The 21597-nt window shown below is 37.1% G+C and overlaps 1 protein-coding gene and 1 long non-coding RNA gene across 8 annotated transcripts in view; one reads left to right on the top strand and one right to left on the bottom strand.

The window, feature by feature from the left end:
• Positions 1-21597, top strand: part of LRMDA (leucine rich melanocyte differentiation associated) — a 1018367-nt gene that overhangs the window by 849503 nt on the left and 147267 nt on the right. The window lies entirely within an intron of this gene.
• Positions 842-7164, bottom strand: LOC144312402 (uncharacterized). The gene is made up of 3 exons (XR_013377861.1): positions 6866-7164; positions 5647-6068; positions 842-3320 (listed from the first exon to the last, which is right to left on the bottom strand). It is a non-coding gene; the product is annotated as an uncharacterized LOC144312402 (long non-coding RNA).

Consider the following 21597-nt stretch of genomic DNA (forward strand, 5'->3'; position numbering starts at 1 on the left):
CAGAGGGTGGTGGAAAGGATATTGAATTTGGACTCAGGACACCTCGATCTGAATCTTCTGCTAGTTGGGTGACCCTGGAGAGGTCACTTAAACTCTGAACCTCAGTTCCTTCATTTATAAAACAAGATTATTGTGATTATTAAAGAAATTGAAAGTGACATAGTAATTAGCAAACAGCGGACACTCAATACTTGTTAATGAAGATGAAGGCAATTTAGTGTAGCACTTAAGAATACTGGCCATAGGGACACAAGTCACTTATCTTTCTGTGTCTCTTATTCCCTACTTATAAAATGAGGATAAGTGGGAAGAGTCAAATGAGTTAATATATATCAGGAACTTTCAATAGATTCTGGCCCATATCAATCGTTCTGTAAATATTAAGGCTCCTATTGCTGCTGTCACTTTTATTATTCAAGGGCCTATCCTGGTTTATATTTCCAGCTTTATTTATATTGATATTTCCATCTTACCAGTGAAAGGAGACCTTCCACCAGGTCATGACATCCTTAGGTTGGGGACTGATTCTTAACTCACTTTTAACTTCACCAAGCTTTACCCAATACCTGCAAAAATAATTCTTTTGTTATTAAAAAGTGTACAAATACATGCTTCCTACCTCTACTCAGCATTGTTTTAGCCAGTGCAGTGAGACAAGAAAAGGAAGGAAGGAGGGAAGGAAGGAAGGAAGGAAGGAAGGAAGGAAGGAAGGAAGGAAGGAAGGAAGGAAGAAAGAAAGAAGAAAGAAAGAAGAAAGAAAGAAGAAAGAAAGAAAGAAAGAAAGAAAAAGAAAAGAAAGAAGAAAGAAGAAAGAAAGAAAAGAAAGAATCTAGACTGGAAAGGAAGAATAAAAAATATCTTTATTCATAGATTAAATGATCATCTACATTGAAAATACAGTGGAATTTATGAAAAGCTACTAGAATTAATAAGCAAATACAGCAGGTTGCAGGTTAGAAGATCAATATACCAATCCATTTTTAAAAATTCCTTATCCTTAGTATAGCCAGCATAGACCAGTTTAATGGGAACGTAGGATGAAGTGGTGGTAGTAAAACTGGAAAAGCAGGTTCAAACTCAGTTTGAGGACTTGACTTTTGATAACATGAAATTCTCTTGCTTACTCTGTCTATCCACCCCACCACCACCTTTTTCTGTCTTTCCTGTCTTCCTCAAGTTTACAGGGAACATTCTATGGAAGGATTACCAAAGACAGGGAGTGTATGTAATATCAGCACACAGACTCTGGAACTCAGGGTATCTGGAATCAAGTTCTGACCTTTTCTTAGATATCCTTTGACTTAGGAAGGTTATTTCACCTTTTTGAGGCTCAGTATGCTTTTTCATAAAAAAAGAGATAATGGTAACATGACCTTTATAGGGTTATGGATAGTTCAATTTACAACACTTTCTCAGTTCCTAGGAACTGGATCCGGACATGTAGATGGAGAGTGGTTACCTTCAAGGAATGTTTAGAGTAAATAGGAACAGAAACAACTCCAATGTCATAAGATAGGCACAAAGTTCTGGCTTGGACTACTGGATTTCACAGATCTTAGCTTTGGTCCAACACATCATCTATGAGATGTTAAATATTTGATTGATGAAGTATTGAAGATTATTTAGAAATATAGGGGGAAAAACACTATTCTGGGGCTCGTGAAGAGTGGGAAATGGAGCCAAGAATGTACCTATAATTTAGGGTAAAGAGCAATAATGAGGTCTCATAAAAATAAATAACCATGATGTTAAATAGACTGCAAATCATTTGCACCTTGAGGCTTTTCTTAGATTTTGTGCCAGTGGGGGGAAAAAATGGAAGGAAAAAGAAAGTGATAATTGGCCTTGTGCTTTATGCCAAAGGAGTTGCTTGTACACAAGATTTTGTTTTAGTGTAATCAAAGAGCTTCCCCTCCGCAACTACCACCTAAAATTATTTAAGGGAAGAAAAACAAAATCCATCCAGCTATAAAGAGCAACCAGCCTGGGATTGGAAAAAGGCTTTAATCTACTCTGCCTGGGGTCATACTGTTTTATGCTACTCTTGACTTTATTTCAAAGCTGATGTTGCTATCTAAAAAAACCAACAGCTATAATTATTTCAGTTTTATTCACTGAGAAATTATTTCCAATCATGTAAAAGAAATGGATTCTAGTGTTTGTAAGTAACCTTTTATCTTTATCCTGTCCTTTAAAGAAAATAGCATACATGTTGGGAAAAGCACTGAATAAGAAGTTTGGATGACAAGAGTTCTTAAAATTAGAGCTGTCAATGCTTAAGGTTTTAGATGTTAGCTAAGTCAAGTCCCAGATTCGATCCTCAGTTTTTCCTTTTGTAAAATGGGAACATTCATACCTACCTAGATGCCTCATAGAGTTGGGAGAGTTAGTTAAGATGCTAGACTTGGAAGTGACAAAAAATGCAAGGCAGCGCTTGCCTTTCTCTTCCTTGTAGTGGGGCTCTGGGTCACCAAATGACAGGATCGACCTCAAGTACTTCACAGGAAGCCAATAGTGCTTTTAACAAAATGTTAGGTGAGTGTTATATGGTAGGGTATAACACAAATTTATTTTTTGCTCACAGCTGCCTTTCTAAATTCATTCTGTAGGGGTAGATATTCTTCTGCTTCTGAATAAAATTTCAGTGGGTGCTCTGAGTTTGTTACTCACTCTTGGATCATAATAAGTCCTCTGGTTACCTGAGTCTCCAAATAAGTCTTGGTTCAGTTAAGAATATGAAAAATCTAGGGTAAGAATGAAAACTCTGAAATTCAGAGATACATAGGTAATGCATCTTTTGTGTGCTTCTTCCTTTGTTTTTTCATCTTCTCCCCATTCCCACACACCAGGTGAGTTGGGTAGGGAGATGGGAGAGAAGAGGGAGGCAGGATCACACTTGCTTGCTGGTTCTATCGGCTGGCTTGCTCTTCCAATGGCAGATGTTTAGGTTGGCCCTTCTCCTTGCAGGCTGTTTCATGAACAGCTGGGGTTCTCTCAGTTACAGTTCTTTTGATGATAAATCCTTCTCTCCTATGGCTGTACACTTGTGAGTCCTTCAAATCCTGGGCATCTGGGGACTTTACTCTGCTAAGGTCTCCTTACCTCCAAAAGTGCAGGATCCAGGATTGTTTCAGGATGCTTTGTCTTGCACTTGGCCTCACTTCCTCCAGGGAGATAAGAGTCTTAGATTTTCTAATAGTGAGTTGGATCCTCAAATCTAGCTTCCTTTCTTGAGCCACTTGGCAGGCAGCTTCAGCCATAGTCTTTCTTTCACTTATTTAGGTTTTCATGTTTAAATCAGAAATCAGTTCCCTCTGACCCTGAAAATGCATGGAGACATACACAAACATATCTATGTGAGCCATTAAACCCTCTATCATTTGCTTGCCATGAGGGGAGTACCCTTAACCCTTCTTCATGTGGGTAAAGCATTGCAGGCAAACATAAACATTTCTGAAAATTCGCTAAAGAAATCCCCATTTCTTGGGGCACCTGGGTAGCCCAGTTGGTTAAGCATCCAGCTCTTGATTTTGGCTCAGGTCATGATCACAAGGTCCTAGGATGGAGCCCCACATCCAGCTCCACACTCCACTAGGAGTTTGCTCAAATGTTCTCTCCTTCTCCCTTTGCCTGTCCCCCTGCTTCCTCATTTTCTTTCTCTAAAATAAATAAATCTTTAAAAAAAAAACTCCACATCTCTATTCTAAACTCTTCTCTTAGCCTAGCCAGCATCTTTTTTAGAATACGAGATATATGGTCAACTAGTGTTTGCAAAATCAGTTCTCTGACACCTCTGCCACAAGTCCTATTTGGGTAATCCAACACCTCATCTTGGTATGTGGGTCTAGTTGGTTTTCCCATCATCTTGGGAGTTCAACTGAAATTAAAACAGAGTCCTATTTTTAAATTTTATTATATTTATATCAGTGTATCACAAGCTGTAGTTTGTGGAACACTGTTTTTCCAGCTCTTAATGTGCTCATTGCACATGAGCATATTAAAAATACATCAGGGTGCCTGGGTGGTTTACTTGGTTAAGCATCTGACTCTTGATTTTGGCTCAGGTCATGATCTCAGAGTCCTGATATTGGGCCCTGGGTTGGGCTTCATGCTGGTCATGGAGCCTGTTTGGGATTCTCTCTTTTCTTTGCCCTCTGCCCCTCCCCCATCTTCTCTCATTCTCTCTAAAATAAATAAATAAAACCTTAAAAGATATATGGAATCTATAATAAGGAATACCATTCGACACTTTTTAAACCCAGTGTTCCTCAAATATATTTACACAATTTTTTAACATAGTATCTCTGTGTTTTGGAAAGTGCTGCTCCAAATATGAGTTAGTCTTTTGGATGAATGAGCAGGAATGGTCCCTGGTGATACTTTCACTGAGTTTAGCTAAGTGCATTCATACATTCCTCTAAAATTTCCCTAAATAAAAAGTTTAATTCTTTACTTATAGAAATGGGCTCATTTTCAAATGGATATTTGTTTTGGAAATGACCAATCAGCATTGGCTATAGGGGGGAAGGAGGCAGAGTCATAATAGCTCTGTTGTCCTACTTATAGCAAATAACAAAAAAAAAATAATAAGATAGTTAAACCTATTAGAATAGGGATTTATAAGGTCTCAATATTTACTTTAGAATTTGATAGTTTAGCTTTGATGAAGTATAAAGATAAAAGTCAGAGACTTAGTCTCATGTGGGCCAGATTTTGTCCCTCCTCTATTTTTCAAAGTCATGAACATCAGTTATATTGGTTTGAGCCATCCTGAACATCTGCACCTTTGGGTAGGTCCAATTGGTCAATTCTCAGACATCTTTTCCTGCACATCCATTTTCAAACGGGGATAATGATTTCCCAGATAGCCTATTCCATGTATTGTTTCATCATGTCTTGATAAGATGATAGGCTTTATGGTTCTCTTATGTCAAACTTTGCAAGAATTTATGCTGAATAATGTTTGAGTCCTGCTAGCATGAGCAACTGTCCTGGTTTTAGAACTGAGAGTCCCATATCCCAGGAATTCCATCTCTGAGACACAGAGAATCTTATTTTTGGTGATAGATGTCAAAGGTTCAGGGAAAAGTATAAAACCCATATGGCAGCCTGCATATAGGTGCAGAAAGCAATGTTGTTTGTAGCGACCAAATAGATAAAGCATAGATTATTTATCTTCCATAGTTGCTGTCACTATGTTTCCCCCTTCTATTGCCAACTGTGATTTGAAGTTCACACTAATGAATCAGCCATTGTTGTTTCACACCAATTGATGCAACTTGAGTGTATACCTTAAATATATTGTAATTATGAGTATTCACAATACATCTGTCTTTGACTGTCAATTAATTGTTGTGCTTTGTATCACCACAGTGCTGGTTTAAGTTTTGACATTATAAATATTGTTAATTTATTTTCTAAGAGTTCAGATAATGAAAATGAGGGTGATTATAATACCAATGCCAGCATGACCTAGAAATCTCAGAAAAAGAAGGTTAAATGACTGTTAAATAGTGACAGATGGAAGGACTCATACAACTACATTGGGGAAATCAATAATCAAAGGAGAGCATCTTGCAAAACATGCAGAAAATTGGACATGGTGAAGAAGGAGATGTGAAAGCACACAGGGAGATTGAATCTTACCATTTTAGGATGAGACATACAGGAACTTCTAAATTAGTCAGAAGCTTTTTTGTCTCCCCAAATGTCACCAATGCTTAGTTGAAAATAGTCTCTGCTGAATTATCTTGCATATACCACCCAAACAAGCAGCACCATCATATTGTTCCCTTGATTTCTCTATGAAATCAATTTAAGTTACATTGCCTGATTTATAAATTTCAGGTAACATGACCTGTGGGGTAATACTGGGTACCAGACATGTTGCCATCTTACAGAACAGAGCTAATTTTGTCAGATCTGCCCAATAGCCGTGCTTTCCTTAATATGTCAAATGATTCCTTGAGCCACAGCAACAAGATAATGTTCCTTCTATCTCTTCAGTACTTTGACATGAAAAATGGAGGTTCAGATTGTCCTTTTGATTTCTGAAGATTTTAATGAAACTACAGAAAACATAAAACAAAAGATTGTTCATATCTTATTTAAATACAACCTAGACTGTATCGACCTACATATTAGCAGACAGTGTAGGTATTGGTAACTCCATTCGGTGTTTAAATTTCTTACCAAATGAATGTAACAATCTCACCTGCTGAATATCCTCCACACCCTGTATACAACACTGCTAAAAAGGGCTGTGATTTACTTACTTGTGATATTGAAACTTACACAATGAAGTTTTGGGTCACTTTTAGCTTCCTTGAAACAGACAGAAGCACGTGAGCTTTTTGACTTGATAGAAATGGAAGGAATTAGCCTTTTTAGCTATGTGCCTCCAAAATGGCTATCAGTTTTAAGGACCATAATAAAGATGTTAAAATGTTGGCCTTCTTTAAATCTTTTCTTCAAAGAGTGGCATAAGAAGAATTACTTCACTAATTGGGAACACAGTGGGGATGAGAATGGAGGACAGTATTACAGTAAAACAAAAACTTATTTGCTGTTTCTCTAAAACTCTTTGGTGATCTATGAAGAGGCCACAAGGAACCTAGGAAAGAATTATACCTGAGTTATTTGATATTATATGTAGAATATGACAAAAACTCATACACAAAGGGAAAAAGAGACTCATTTTTTAGAAATAAGCCTGCTTCTTAATGAACAAAAAATATGTCATCAGAGGACAGCCACATCAAACAGGGCTTTCTCAATTTCCTTATTTGCTAAAACTTTAAAGATTCAGGATCCAACTTTGACTTTACAAGTTGAGAAAAGTTTTGAATTCACAAATTTGACTTACCTCAGTGCTTTAAAGTAATTTTCCCCAAGAAAAAGAAGTTTAACTTATGACGATATCCAATATGCTTCATAGTGTTTTAAAAACAATGAACCGTTGGATATGGAGAGTTTCGGTGATGAGTTCATTCATGCAACAAAGCCAATAGACAGACGTCTGGCCCATCAAAATAAGCATGTAGATACAAAGTGGAGGAACATTTTTTGGAGAGCTGGAAACTGATTCCAGTCTAAAACTCTACTCCTGCTAGTAGGTAAACTCTGATGTGTCCCATGCTGAAATGCTTTTGTTGATAGGCTGTTTAGCTTGGTGTCACCACATTGGATTGACACCAGAACAGTGTAATGTGGCCTTGATAAAGAGCATAGCCACAAGTCGAATGGAATTTTACATGTGACTATGTTCAGCTTTACCACTGTGTAAAAGAAGCGTGTCTTAAGGGCTGTAGACAGTTCAGAGAAGCATTAATGGAAAAGGAAACAGTAAAAGTCCCCTACTATATTTTGGGAGAGAAAGAAATGTTATTGTTTTCCTAGATATAGGTAATATCTGTTTCTATTGTACTTTCCTTCTCTCTTTTATTTTTTTATTTATTTTTTAAATTTTTTATTGGTGTTCAATTTACTAACATACAGAATAACTCCCAGTGCCCGTCACCCATTCACTCCCACCCCCCGCCCTCCTCCCCTTCTACCACCCCTAGTTCGTTTCCCAGAGTTAGCAGTCTTTACGTTCTGTCTCCCTTTCTGATATTTCCCACACATTTCTTCTCCCTTCCCTTATATTCCCTTTCACTATTATTTATATTCCCCAAATGAATGAGAACATATAATGTTTGTCCTTCTCCGACTGACTTACTTCACTCAGCATAATACCCTCCAGTTCCATCCACGTTGAAGCAAATGGTGGGTATTTGTCATTTCTAATAGCTGAGTAATATTCCATTGTATACATAAACCACATCTTCTTTATCCATTCATCTTTCGTTGGACACCGAGGCTCCTTCCACAGTTTGGCTATCGTGGCCATTGCTGCTATAAACATCGGGGTGCAGGTGTCCCGGCGTTTCACTGCATCTGTATCTTTGGGGTAAATATACACGTTTAATGCAATCCCTATCAAAATACCATGGACTTTCTTCAGAGAGTTAGAACAAATTATTTTAAGATTTGTGTGGAATCAGAAAAGACCCCGAATAGCCAGGGGAATTTTAAAAAAGAAAACCATATCTGGGGGCATCACAATGCCAGATTTCAGGTTGTACTACAAAGCTGTGGTAATCAAGACAGTGTGGTACTGGCACAAAAACAGACACATAGATCAGTGGAACAGAATAGAGAACCCAGAAGTGGACCCTGAACTTTATGGTCAACTAATATTCGATAAAGGAGGAAAGACTATCCATTAGAAGAAAGACAGTCTCTTCTCTTTTAAAAGTCTTATATTTATGTACTTTAAAAATATATAGTAATACAATGTATAAAATTTAAATACCAATAAAAAGATTTTAAAAGTTGGGCAGCCCGGGTGGCTCAGCAGTTTAGCTCTGCCTTCAGTCCAGGGCGTGATCCTGGAGACCCGTGATCAAGTCCCACATCGGGCTCCCTGCATGGAGCCTGCTCCTCCCTCTGCCTGTGTCTCTGCCTCTCTCTCTCTCTGTCTCTCAAAAATAAATAAATAAAATATTTTTTAAAAAGTTAATAGAAGTTTGTATCAGAAGAAACATAAAAATAATATATTTTTCTCACATGTATTATCTGTTTAGTCAGTCCTACTATTAATTACTATTAATTGCCACTGTTAACTAATTCTACTTTTTGTCTTACATAATAGGATTTATATAACTGAAAGATAAAAGCTATAGAACAACACAGAGTTTTAAATAAAACCTATTTTTCATATATTTTTATGTTAAAGTAGTTATATATATAATCATTTATTATATATTATTTGTTGGAGGAGGGAGTTGTGGTATGAATGCACCCTGGCTTAGCTTTCTAAAAAGCTGATTATTTCACTTGCCATCAGTATGCTTTTCCTGAGCTTCTCCTAGTTTAAGGAAGGAGAACAAATCTGATTCTGATTAATTGCTCTTGCATGATACAAGTAACTCTTCACATTGGCTTCTGACTGTAAAGGAAGTTTCCTTGCCAATAACTCTTAGACTAATTTATGTCATTTATGAATCTTTTTATGTCATTTTTTAAAAATATTTATCCATGAGAGACATGGAGAGAGAGGCAGAGACACAGGCAGAGGGAGAAGCAGACTCCCCATGGGAAGCTTGATGTGGACTTGATCCCAGGACCCCAGAATCACGCCCTGAGCCAAAGACTGATTCTCAACTACTGAGCCACCCAGGTGCCCCTTTTTATGTCATTCTTTAAAATGTCATTTATCTGAGATTTCTTGTCTTTGTTTTTCTATTTGTGTCCATTGAATAAAGGGAAACATATTAGGTTTTCAGTTCTCTAATGAGAACCCAAAGTAGAATTGACAACCGTCCACACATATCAGTAATGTAATGGGCATCATCTACCTGGAACTTCTTTTAAAATTGACTCTGAGTAGTTAGAAAATGAAAGTTTTATTTTCATCATTGTTCCTGCTCACTCACCCTCTCTCAGTAAGGATTCTCTGTTCAAATCTCCTCTTTGATGTTCCAGATCCTAGTGATGTTTCCCATGCTTGTCATCTACATCTTCTCTACACCTATACTCTGCTTTTCTACCTTCACATCCATGTCACTGTACTTTGGACAGAATATCCCCTTTCTCTAGCTCTTTTGATCCTACCTTACTCCTACCTGTACTTCCCGGGCACATGAAAACTTCCTCTACTTTACAAAGCTTTGTCTGGACCATTTTCTAGCTATGTACTTTGACCCACTCAGCTATCCTGTAGTATTCTGGAATGTTTCACATACTTTGTCCTCAGATGCATTGTGAGAGAGATTTCATGCCTGGTTCTTCCCTTGTATTCCCAAAAAAATACCTGGTGCAGGTCTAGGCAGATTGTGATGGTTAAAGAAAGATGATCAGTGGTTTATATACACGGTACTGCATGCAAAATATGATGTGGGAGTAGGCAAGTAATAATATCTTTACATATAGAAACATTGTCCTTAACCTTTAACAGGACATTAATGCACAAGGCCTTGTTGAGAAGAGGAAATAGGGGAAGGCAGAAAAAAAATAATCATAACCCTGACTCCTGGGCTCATGTTTTAGTTTGTATAGTAGCCTTACTACTTCCGAATTGGAATTCTACACGATGTAAAATACGCACATACGCACATGCACACACACACAGAATGGGGATTTGGCCTTGACATATATTTTTAGTTGGATGCCAGTACTTTTTTAGCAGCCGGTCTAAAGTTGGGAAAACAGCCATTCTGTGTCTAGTTGAGTTATGAGTTGAGAACAAATTTCACAACAAACCTCAATGATTTTCCACCGACTACACCAACCCAAAGACAATTTCTAATCACTTGGTTGCCATCGTATTGCAAAAGAAGCAGAACACAGACATGCTGTCTGTTTCGCTTAAATTTATAAAAACCCGCTGAAAGGGAATGTAGAAAGTAAACGACCCATGGTAAAGCATTGTGAATGAAGAGAGAGGTGCTGTGGTTAGCTGGGTTTCTCAATCCCTCAGATTCTCAAAGCCAAGAGAAAATTTATCTTCTTCCACTGAGACATAAACTAAACTCTTTTGGTCATTAATCTGCAAAGTTGATGCCTGCCATGGTAATTCATCAAACATTTTTGTGGAGTGAGTCTGGTGGGGCCTCTGGGGCATCCGCCTTTGAAATTCAAAGCACTGTTTTGTCCCCTGGGGACAGAGTGACTTTCTCCCCTCATTGCACATCTGGAAGGGAAGTTTCTGCTTCTGCTCTTCCCTGGGCTGAGTCAGGACCTGAAAGAAGCAGCCATCTTTATGAATCATGGGCTTATGCCATGAGACTCTGAGTACTCTTCTCTGGGCTGTCCTGTACTGAGAAAGAAGAGAAATACAGCAGCCGAGGCACTGTTTATAAGGGCCCTTTTTCCCCTGTATTACAGTTCACCACAGGAAAAGGACAATTACTGCTTGCAGTGATTTTTATAGGGGTGGGAGTCACCGCATTAACCATTGTGAAAAACGAGTAGAATCCTCAAGCTACAACTCTCCATTGTCTACAGATAAATCAGGAGATGGTTCTGGAATCTTGAGGTCTGATCTGAATTTACAACCATGTCTCCAGGCTCAGAGACAAATAGACAATCTGACGAGAATGGGCATTTCCTACAGAGAGTGTGCCCCGTGGGTACTGGGCTGTCTTTTGCCCCTCTAGTAACTGTGCCTTCTAATGCCTTGTCCGTAGCTGAGGCCTCCAGATCTTCCAGTCCTCTTGTGAATCGACCCTGCCTCCAAGAACTCATTTCTCGTCTCCTGTCCTTCTGTCCCCAGCTCTGCAACACACCCCAGACACAGTGGCCACCTTTCTGTTCCTTTAGCTATGACACCCATGTCTTTTCCACATAGGGCCGTCCATCCTGAAAAAGAAGTCTCTGCCCTAAGATCTTTGTGAGGTTGACTTCTTTTTTTTATCATTGAAGTTTCAGCTCTGCTGTTAACTTCTCAGAGAAGTTTTCTCAGACCCTCAGTTTCAAGAAGCTGAACCCACCCACCCACACACCAGCTACTTTCCATCGGTCCTCAGTGTGTCACTTTATTTGTAACACTTGGTAGCTGAATTAATTTATTTCTCTCTTTTCCTTTTCTTTTCCCTTTTCCTTCATTCTTTCATTCTACCCCCCCATTTCTCCTTCCTTTCTTTTCTTTCTTCCCACCCCACCTAAATTGTTAACTCCAAAAGAGCAAAGTTCTCATCCATCCTCTTGACTGTGATATATCTATGGTACGTGTTCAATCATTCTTAGGGAATTGAATGGTTTCTTTGTACTTCAGGTGTTTGGCTGAGGGTAACATGACATTTACAGTAACATTTTTTTACTTTTCATATTTTAAAAACATGCTTGGGTTCATGTATTCTAGATATAATTTACTCTTGCACATTTATCTAATGACCATCTTATTCATTCATTTCTTCAACTGTTTAAGTATCTTTTGCATGAGATATCTTAGCAGGATATCACAGATGTTAGAGGAGTTTCAGCCACCCAGATGATACCATTAAATGGCGAGAAATACATTTGAAAACATATTTTCATATTTTACATCAAGTGTTCTATGCAGACCAGTCTAACTTCTAATTTTCTTTTACTAACCAAATTTATTTTGTACTACGCCAACCATTTTCATTATCCCACAATTGTGACTTATCTTTCCTCATACTGTTACTTTATTATTTTTTAAAGATTTTATTTATTTATTAGGGAGTGAGAGAGGGAGAGAGAGCACAGAAGGAAAGGGAGAAGGAGAAGTAGACTACCTGTTAAGCAGTGAGCCTGATGCAGGGTTCAATCCCAGGACCCTGAAATCATGACCTGACCCAAAGGCAGACACTTACTGACTGAATCACCCAGTTGCTCCTGTTACTTTGTTTACAACTCCCTTCCCTCTGCTGTTTTCTTCTGTACATTCTGTGCGTCCTTCCAGACCAATTCAGGGCTTTCCTCCCAACTGAAGTCTCCATAACCCTTGGCTCTGATTGCTCTCTTGAGCTTTCTTCCCTTTTGCTTGTAGAATCTAGACCCTCTAAATAGGAGCGTTTTCTACTGGTGATGATTTTGTTTGGATTTATATTTGTTCCATGTATGCTAATGTTGAAAACTCAACTGGATTCTAACTTCTTTGAGAAAATCAACATGTTTCATAATCTTCCAGGTCTCTGCCACTATCATAGGTAGTGCAGGGAACATAGTAGCAGTCAATAAATTCTTACTGATTGATTGGTGTCGAAATTGGGTTGTCATTTCCAGACGGGGTGCTGAATGAGAGCAGGTCTGGTAAAAGACTCTTCAACATTCAGCCTCCCTGTAGATCAAGTACAGGCAAAGCTTACAGTGAAAGGTGGTGAAAGGCAAAATTCCAATAGCAAGAGTATTATTAATCTACTTAAGCCATTAAGTGTTGTCCAGTATTAGATTGGACCGGAAATCCTGGTTTTCAACTCTTTCCTATTTGAATGCCCAAGAGGCTGTCAGCGAGTAAGAGGAAATGCGGAATTGGCTTTCAGTTGCCTGAGGAGAGGAGCTTAAATTTCTAGATTTATGGCTCCGCTTTACCTGAAACTTTTATTTTGCTTTTACTTTTATGTAGCAATCGGGTGTACTGTATTTCAGTTGGTACTTCTTAAACAGTCTGAGGGAGCTCTAAAAATAAGTACTAACCAATTTATACAATAACGTCCATAGTGGTCGTTATTGAATGCCTCACCGCATGAGTGTATTCTAGAAGTCCCCCAAAGGGATGATATTTTCAGAAGGGACCTTAAAATGAAGGTGGTAGAATTTGTAGTGTGACTGGTCTGTCTGTAATCTCTGAACTCAATTATTCTGGCTTTTCAGATTCTAGTAGTAGAGAGAGGCAGAGAGAGTATAAAGTGGCAGCCTCGTGTCCTGAATTTACCTTACTAACATTGCCATCTGGGAAAGTATATTGTTTCTCTTTGGCCTAAATTTGCTGTATCTCAAATAAATGAATGAGTGGAGCTAAATATCCTCAGAAACACCTACTACCTGTAAATTGCGATGTATCAAGTACTATTGAGATAATAAAAATGAACTTAGATGTCTAAAGATAACTTAAGCCAAGAAGAAATTTTGTCCTCACTGTCACTAAACATTTCCTACATTTCTAGGAAGGCCCCATAGTCTTCTTTCCTTTGAGTTTTCTGATCTCATTCATATCCTACTGGACCTTCATTGCCTAACATGAATATTCTCTCCTTTGATTCTTTATAGCACTCATAGGCTTCTCTGTTCATTTGCCTTTTGTTAAAATTATCACTTAATGTATATGTACTTTATTTTCCTGAGTTGACTTTAAACTATTATTGGGCAGGAACTGTGCTTCATGATTCTTAATATCTCCAGAGTGCCTGTAGTAAGTGCTTAACAAATGTTTGCTGCTAATGATACACCTTAGCTGATTCATCTTTTCTCTGGTGAATTTTACTCAAGCAATTACACAACAGAATGACTTAAAACAAAGAAAACAGAAAATTTAGAGTGACTTTAGACACTTGATTAGAACTCTAAAATGAGGCAATGCTTCCAGTTTGGTCGGTAACATAAAAAATCATTTTGAATGATTTTATCAATTTGCTATCTCTGACTATTATTAAAACATGTGTTTATTTATGTTAATCTCCTCTATGTTTAACAAGGTTAGGATCTCCCTAAGGATAGAGATGGATATGTTACTCCTCTTTATGTCCTCTGCCTTAGCTAGGTCACAAAGTGGGTGCTCAGTAAATATTTATTGAAACCATAAACAAATTATCTTTAGCATCAGTGCTAGGAATTCTGTTAAAGAAAATATTTAGACCCACTACCCCCAAATTTGCAAGTTGCTAATGCTGCTGACCCATTTAAAGGTGATACTAATGGATCCATCTTCTATGCTGGGAAGATGGTTAGGCTAAATAAAAAAAGTGATAATAGGGATCTATAAAGTTGATGTCTTTGCAATGGCTACCCTAGGAGTAAGGTATAGAAGATAGGATTAGGAGATAAAACATAATTTCTTTTCAGTTTTACTTGGCAGCCTTTATCTTGGTGGAATGACATATCCTTAACACTTGCAAGATGACGGGATGGCTTAATTATTACAATCTCACATGCCATATTTGAGATTTGGAATAGACTGTGGATAGGGCAGATATCCTAATGTGTGAAAAATGTTAAAATAATATCAAACTTCCATAAAATAAATCATTGACAGATTTTATAACATTAAAAATGAATGTGTAAATATTCTGTATCTATAACATAAATAAAATTAAGACAAGTATATTAAAATATAATATATAAAAATATAAAGATTCAGTCTTCTACTTTAGGGAGAGGCTTTTGTAAGTTCTACCCAAAAAATATAGTAGAAAGAAAAGTGGATTAAAGAGGTGACTAGGCAAAATTAGAAATGTAAGTGAACATAGAAAGTTCCAACTTATTAGAAATAAAATATTTCTTAATGAAATAATTTTGGGTTAAAATATTATTACTTATTGAAAGTAAGAATATGATAGCACTCTTTTTCTTCCTTCTAGAGTCAACTTATTCTGATATTTCTGGCAGGCAATGCAATTTTTATTATCAACATGAAATTTTGGTAGTTACCCTTTGGTTCAATAATTCTATTTTTAGGAGTCTATTCAGAGGATATAATCAAAGCTTCAACCAAATATTTATATAAAAAACTAAAAGTAATTTTTAATACTTTGTTGTTTAGAGAAGTTTTAGGTTCACCACAAAATTCAGAGGAAGTTACAAACATTTTCTGTACATCCCGTGCCCTCATAGCCTTCCTCATCATGAACATCCCCTGCCTGAATGGTGTATTTGTTATAATTGATGGACTTACATTGACACATTATAATCTCTCAAAGTCCATAGTTTATATTACTGTCCAGTCTTGGTTTTGTACATTTTTTTGGGTTTGGACAAATGTAATGACATCATTACATTACAAATGTATCCATCATTATAGTAGCAAATGGAGTATTTTCACTGCTCTAAAAATCCTGTGCTCTGACTATTCATTCTTCCCTCTATCCCTGGCAATCACTAATTCTTTACTATCCCCATAGCTTTGCCTTACCCAGATGTCAGATAGAATCATACCATATGTGCCTTCTCATTTTGGCTTCTTTCACTTAGTAACATGCATTAAAGTTTCCTCCATGTCTTTTCATGGCTTGATAGCTCATTCCTTTTTATCATTGAGTAATATTTCATTATCTGGATAGACCAGACTTTATCCATGTACCTACTGAAGGATATCTTGGTTGCTTCTATCCTATTCCAGTAGTCTAGTTGTCTATTCTTTGACCAATACCATACTGTCTTGATTATTGTAGCTTTGTAATAAGTCTTGAAGTCAGATGGTGTCTGTCCTCTAACTTTGCTGTTTTATTTCTATATTGTGTTGGCTATTCTGGGTTTTTTGCCTCTTTATTGAAACTTTAGAATTATTTGTCAATATCCACAACATAACTTTTAGGGATTTTAATTGGGTTTGCATTGAATCTATAGATCAGTTTGGGAAGAACTGACATCTTGACAAAGTTGAGTATTCCTATCCTTGAACATGGAATAACTTTCGATTTATTTAGTTATCTTTTGATTTAGTTCATTAGAGTTTTATAGTTTGGGATCCCTGGGTGGCTCAGCAGTTTAGCACCTGCCTTCAGGCCAGGGCATGATCCTAGAGTCTGGGGATCGAGTCCCACGTCAGGCTCGCTGCATGGAGCCTGCTTCTCCCTCTGCTTGTGTCTCTGCCTCTCTGTGTGTGTGTGTGTGTCTCATGAATAAATAAATAAAATCTTTTTTAAAAATACCATTTAGGGATCCCTGGGTGGCTCAGCAGTTTAGCACCTGCCTTTGGCCCAGGGCGTGATGCTGGAGTCCCAGGATCGAGTCCCACATCGGGCTCCCTGCATGGAGCCTGCTTCTCTCTCTCTCTCTCTCTCTCTCTCTGTGTGTGTGTGTGTGTGTGTCTATCATGAATAAATGGATAAAATCTTTAAAAAAAATACCATTTACATTAACACCCCAAAATGAAATGCTGTGGTATAAATTTATAAAATATGTAAAAGATCTATATGAGGAAAACTATAAAACTCTTTTTTTAAAAAAGATTTTATTTATTTATTCATGGGAGACACACACACACACACACACACACACACAGAGGCAGAGACATAGGCAGAGAGAGAAGCAGGCTCCATGCAGGAAGCCTGATGTGGGACTCGATCCCGGGACTCCAGGATCACACTCTGAGCCAAAGGCAGACACTCAACTGCTGAGCCACCAAGGCATCCCTGGTATTGTGTTTTTAATTTAAAATTCCATTTGTTCATTGTTGATATACAGAAAGAAAATTGACTTTTGTTTATTAAACTTATATCTAGGAACCTTGCTATAATTGCTTATTAGTGCCAGGAGGGCTTTTTAAAATTTATTCTTTCAGATTTTCTACATAGATTGTCATAGCATCTATAAACAAAGGCAATTATATATCTTTCTAATCTGTATATATTTTTATTTCTTTTTCTTGCCTTATTGCATTAGTTAAGGACTTGCAGTATAATGTTGAAAAGGCGTGGTGAGAGGGGACATTATTGTCTTCTACTTGGTCTTAGTGGAAAAGTGTGTTTCTCACTGTTAAATATGATATTAAGTAATTCTTCATAGCATTTTTTATATTAAGGAAAATGAAAGACACTAAATATCTAACAATACATGAAAGTGTGGTACATTCAGATAATAGACTGTTATTCAATCAACAAAAAATAAGTTTCTAAAGAATAACATGAAATTATGCATATAATATTATAGGTGAAAAAAGTAGAAAAGATACATAGAACATCTCAATTTAATAAACATACTGAAGACTTGGAGGAAATTTACTAAAATATCAGTGATATTCAAGACTGTGAGTGATTTTTATGGCTGAGCCAAACATTATTTTGTCATCCTGTTTGTAGAAGTATTAGGCTGACTGTATGTTGGAGCACTGGAGATCTAGTTGGTTTAGAAGAGTTTATTAGTTCTTTGAACAAAAATTTAGAATATGTATCTGGTACTATGTTATATATTGAAACATAAGCTAAGAATCTAATGAGGGCAATAAGTATGTCAATAGACATTTATGGTATGAGTATTATTGTATTATGTGCTATTATGATATAATGATGAAAATAATTATAATGATACTGATGAAGATAGAAACCAAAAAGTAGAAGAGCTTTATAGTAGCTGTTCTTTTTTTTTTTTTTTTATAGTAGCTGTTCTATACTAGCAGTTCTACTTTCTGTTCTACCATAACAAATTACACTAAAACTTGAATGATGAAAATAGCCATTTTATTATGCTCTTGGAATCTGTGGTTCAGAGATCCAGACAGGATAAGGAGATGGCTTTTCTCTGCCCCACACTGTCTATAGCTTCAACTTGGAAGACTTGAATGTTGGGGATGAATTGACTAGAGATTGGAATTATCTTAAGGCTCATGGTCATACACTAATATATCTGGGCCTGGGCTGGGAGGACTATATTTTTGACTGAAGAGCCTACATATTTCTTGTGCTTGGCTTCTTCATGGTATCACAGTTCCAGAGTAGTTGGACTTATACGGTACTCAGGTCTTCAAGTCCAGGTTGACTGCTATTCCAGTCACCAAAGCAGAAGCTTGATTGGAAGAGTTTCTGACATAACATTGGAAATTAGGCACATTGTTTTGGTTATAGGTCACATGCTCACCCAGATTCAAGGGGAAGAACATAGAACCTGCTGCTTGGTTGAAGAAGTGTTAATGTCACTTTGCTGAAAATCAAAGAGGTTGGAGATATTATTTGAGACTATACTATGTGCTAGACACTGTTTAACTTGTTTTTCATTGATTAATTCATTTAATCCTCATGACAATCCATGAGGTGAAAAGTATTATTATCCCCCTTTTTAAAGAAGAAACTAGAGTCAGAGAAATAAGTAACTTGGCTTAAGGTTACATAGTAAGTGTGAAGTTGGGCTTCAAGCTAAGGCAGTCTGTCTTCAGGGCCAAACAATTAAGGCCGTCAGGTTGCTATGGGATATGCATGACATCTACCTAACTCTTACTTGGAGTAGGAAAGAAGGAACAGGTCAAGAAAAACTTCCAGGTAAAGTGACATCTAAACTGCATTTTGAAGAATTAACAGAAATAACTTATACAATTCAACATACCACACACACACCAATTAAAAATCGGCAGAAGGCATGAAGAGACATTTCTCCAAAGATGATCTACAGATGGCCAACAGACACATCACTCATCATCAGGGAAGTGCAAGTCAAAACTACAATGAAATATCACCTCATACCTGTAAGAATGGCTAAAATAAAAAACATAAGAAACAATATGTGTTGGCTAGGATGTGGAGAAAAAGGAGCTCTTGTGCATTATTGGTAGGAATTGGCACTGGTGTAGCCACCATGAAAAGCAGTATAGAGATTACTCAAAAAGTTAAAAATAGAGCTACCCTATGAAATGGCAATCGCACTATTGGGTATTTACCCCCAAATTACAAGAACACTAATTCAAAGGGATACACACACTCCTTTATTTATTGTAGTATTATATACAATACCAAAACTATGGAAGCACCCCAAGTATCCATCATGTGGTACATATATACAATGGAATATTATTCAGCCATAAAAAGAATAAAAGCTTGCCATTTGCAACAACATAGAGCTGAAGAGTATTATACTAAGCAAAATAAGTCACAGACAAATACCATATGATTTTACTCATATGTGGAATTTTAGAAACTAATGAGGAAAGAGAAAAAAGAGAGACAAATCAAGAAACAGATTCTTAATTATAGAGAACAAACCAATGGTCACCAGAGAGTAGGTGGGGGTGGGTGAAATAGGTGATGGGGATTAAAGAGTGCATTTATCATAATGAGCACTAAGTAATGTAAAAAAAAAAGTTGAGTCACTATATTGTACACTTGAAACTAATATAACCCTGTATATTAGCTAAACTGGAATTAATAAAAAACTTAAATAAAAAATCTAGTTCGAGACTTGAAGGATTAATAAAATCTATTCAGCTGGGCTGTGAGATGGATGGCTGGGATAGCAAGAGAATGCTCTAAGAAGAGCAAATTGCACGTTATGATGTCCCCAGGCAAGGGAGCACAGTATAGTCAGGCAACATCAAAGAGCTGCTCAGGAATGGAATTTGGAGCTTAGATGGTAAATTTTAAATGATGAAGATGGAGAAATGGGCAAAGGTCAAATCATAAGGGCCTGGGAAATCCAATAATGTACTAGAGTTTGGTCACCATACTGAGGGATCTCTTAGTGTTATGATTGAATTGACTCTTTTTTCCCCAGTAATTAGCCATATATTTATTTTGCATTTATATTTTTTATTATAGTAAAATATATAGAACATAAAACTTACCATTTTAGTCACTTTTAAGTGGACAGTTCAGTGGAATTAAGTACATTCATATTGTTATATAACCATTACCACCATTCATCTCCAAAACTTTTCTCATCTTGCAAAACCGAAACTCTGAACCCATTCAACAATAACTGCCTATACTCTTCTTTCTACTGTACTCTTTTCCAAAGTTGTTGCACAATTTTACAATTTGACCAATAGGATACAAGTGTTCCAGTTTTTTTCGTCTTTACCAATACTTGTTATTTTATTTTTACTTTATTTAAAAAAAAAGATTTTATTTACTTACTCATGAGAAACACACACACACACACACAGAGAGAGAGAGAGAGAGAGACATGGGCAGAGGGAGAAGCAGGCTCTCCACAAAGAGGCAGATGCAGAACTCAATCCCAGGACCCCGGGATCATCACCTGAGCTGAAGGCAGATGCTCAACTGCTGAGCCACCCAGGCGTCCCTTATTTTTACTTTATCTTTAAACATTATATAACCAAAAGGTTGCAAAGTGGTATCTCACTCTGATTTCGATTTTCATTTTCCTAATTATTAGCAATATTGAGCATTTTTGCATATACTTATTGTCTATCATCTTTGGAGTAACATGTGTCAATTAACTCTTTAGAATGAGTCCTCTGGGAATAAGTGGAAGGGTGGGAATAAAGCGAGAATGGAAATAGGGAGAACAGGTGGGAAGTTGTACTAATCCAGAGATGATAAGGCTTCAATAATACAACTAATGTACTAGAATGGGGGTGGTGGTGATGGTGAGAATCTGGAAGTAGAATGGAAAGGATTTAGTGAGTGTCTGGATTGCAGATGAAATAGAACTAAAAGATAAGGATTCTCTAAGTTTAATGAATGATGGCACCAAAGTTGGTATTCAGCCAAAATGTATTCTTACAGCCACCTTCGTTTTTAGAATATTGACATACTTTTATTAAGACAGCTCCCCCAAGATCCCAGAGTCCCCCTTCATTGCTCCTCCCACCTATTGCTCTGACTTTCCCCCTGGAACTTCCAAACGTCCAAATTGTGAGGTCTGCCTCACAATTCCCTAATTAATTAATGCTGAGAACAGATGGAGATCGATCGGGCTCTAGGACCCTGCTCCAATGTGGAAAAGATTTTCAGGAGATGTGGGGAGGGGCTCACCAGAGGTGATGAGTTCTATTTTAGAGACTATTTATATATTCAAGTAGAGATAGTATTCTTGGCTCTAGAAAGAGAGATTTAGGAATTTTCAACTTATGATGGTCATAGAATCCAAGAAGTTACCATCCAAAAGAAACACTGTCTCTGCAAAGTGACATATTCTTTGATAACATTATCCATGATTTGGCAACTATGAAGAGGAATAAGAGCCCTAATCAATACTCTGTAAAGGTCATCTGTACTGGAGATGCACATTATCAGAATATCATAACATTCCCAAAAATTTAGGACACAGGGGATCTGGGAAGAAGCATTCTTCTTTTTCTACAGCAACTTAAAGATTATTCCAGGTGGTTTGTTCATTCACCTCTGGAATACTGTTAGTTACAGATGAAGAGATTGGGGTTCACTATGATCATTTGGCACCCTCTCCATGATGAGCAGCCTACAC

This window comes from Canis aureus, chromosome 4 (genome assembly GCF_053574225.1).
Source record: "Canis aureus isolate CA01 chromosome 4, VMU_Caureus_v.1.0, whole genome shotgun sequence".
Taxonomy (NCBI): Eukaryota; Metazoa; Chordata; class Mammalia; order Carnivora; family Canidae; genus Canis; species Canis aureus.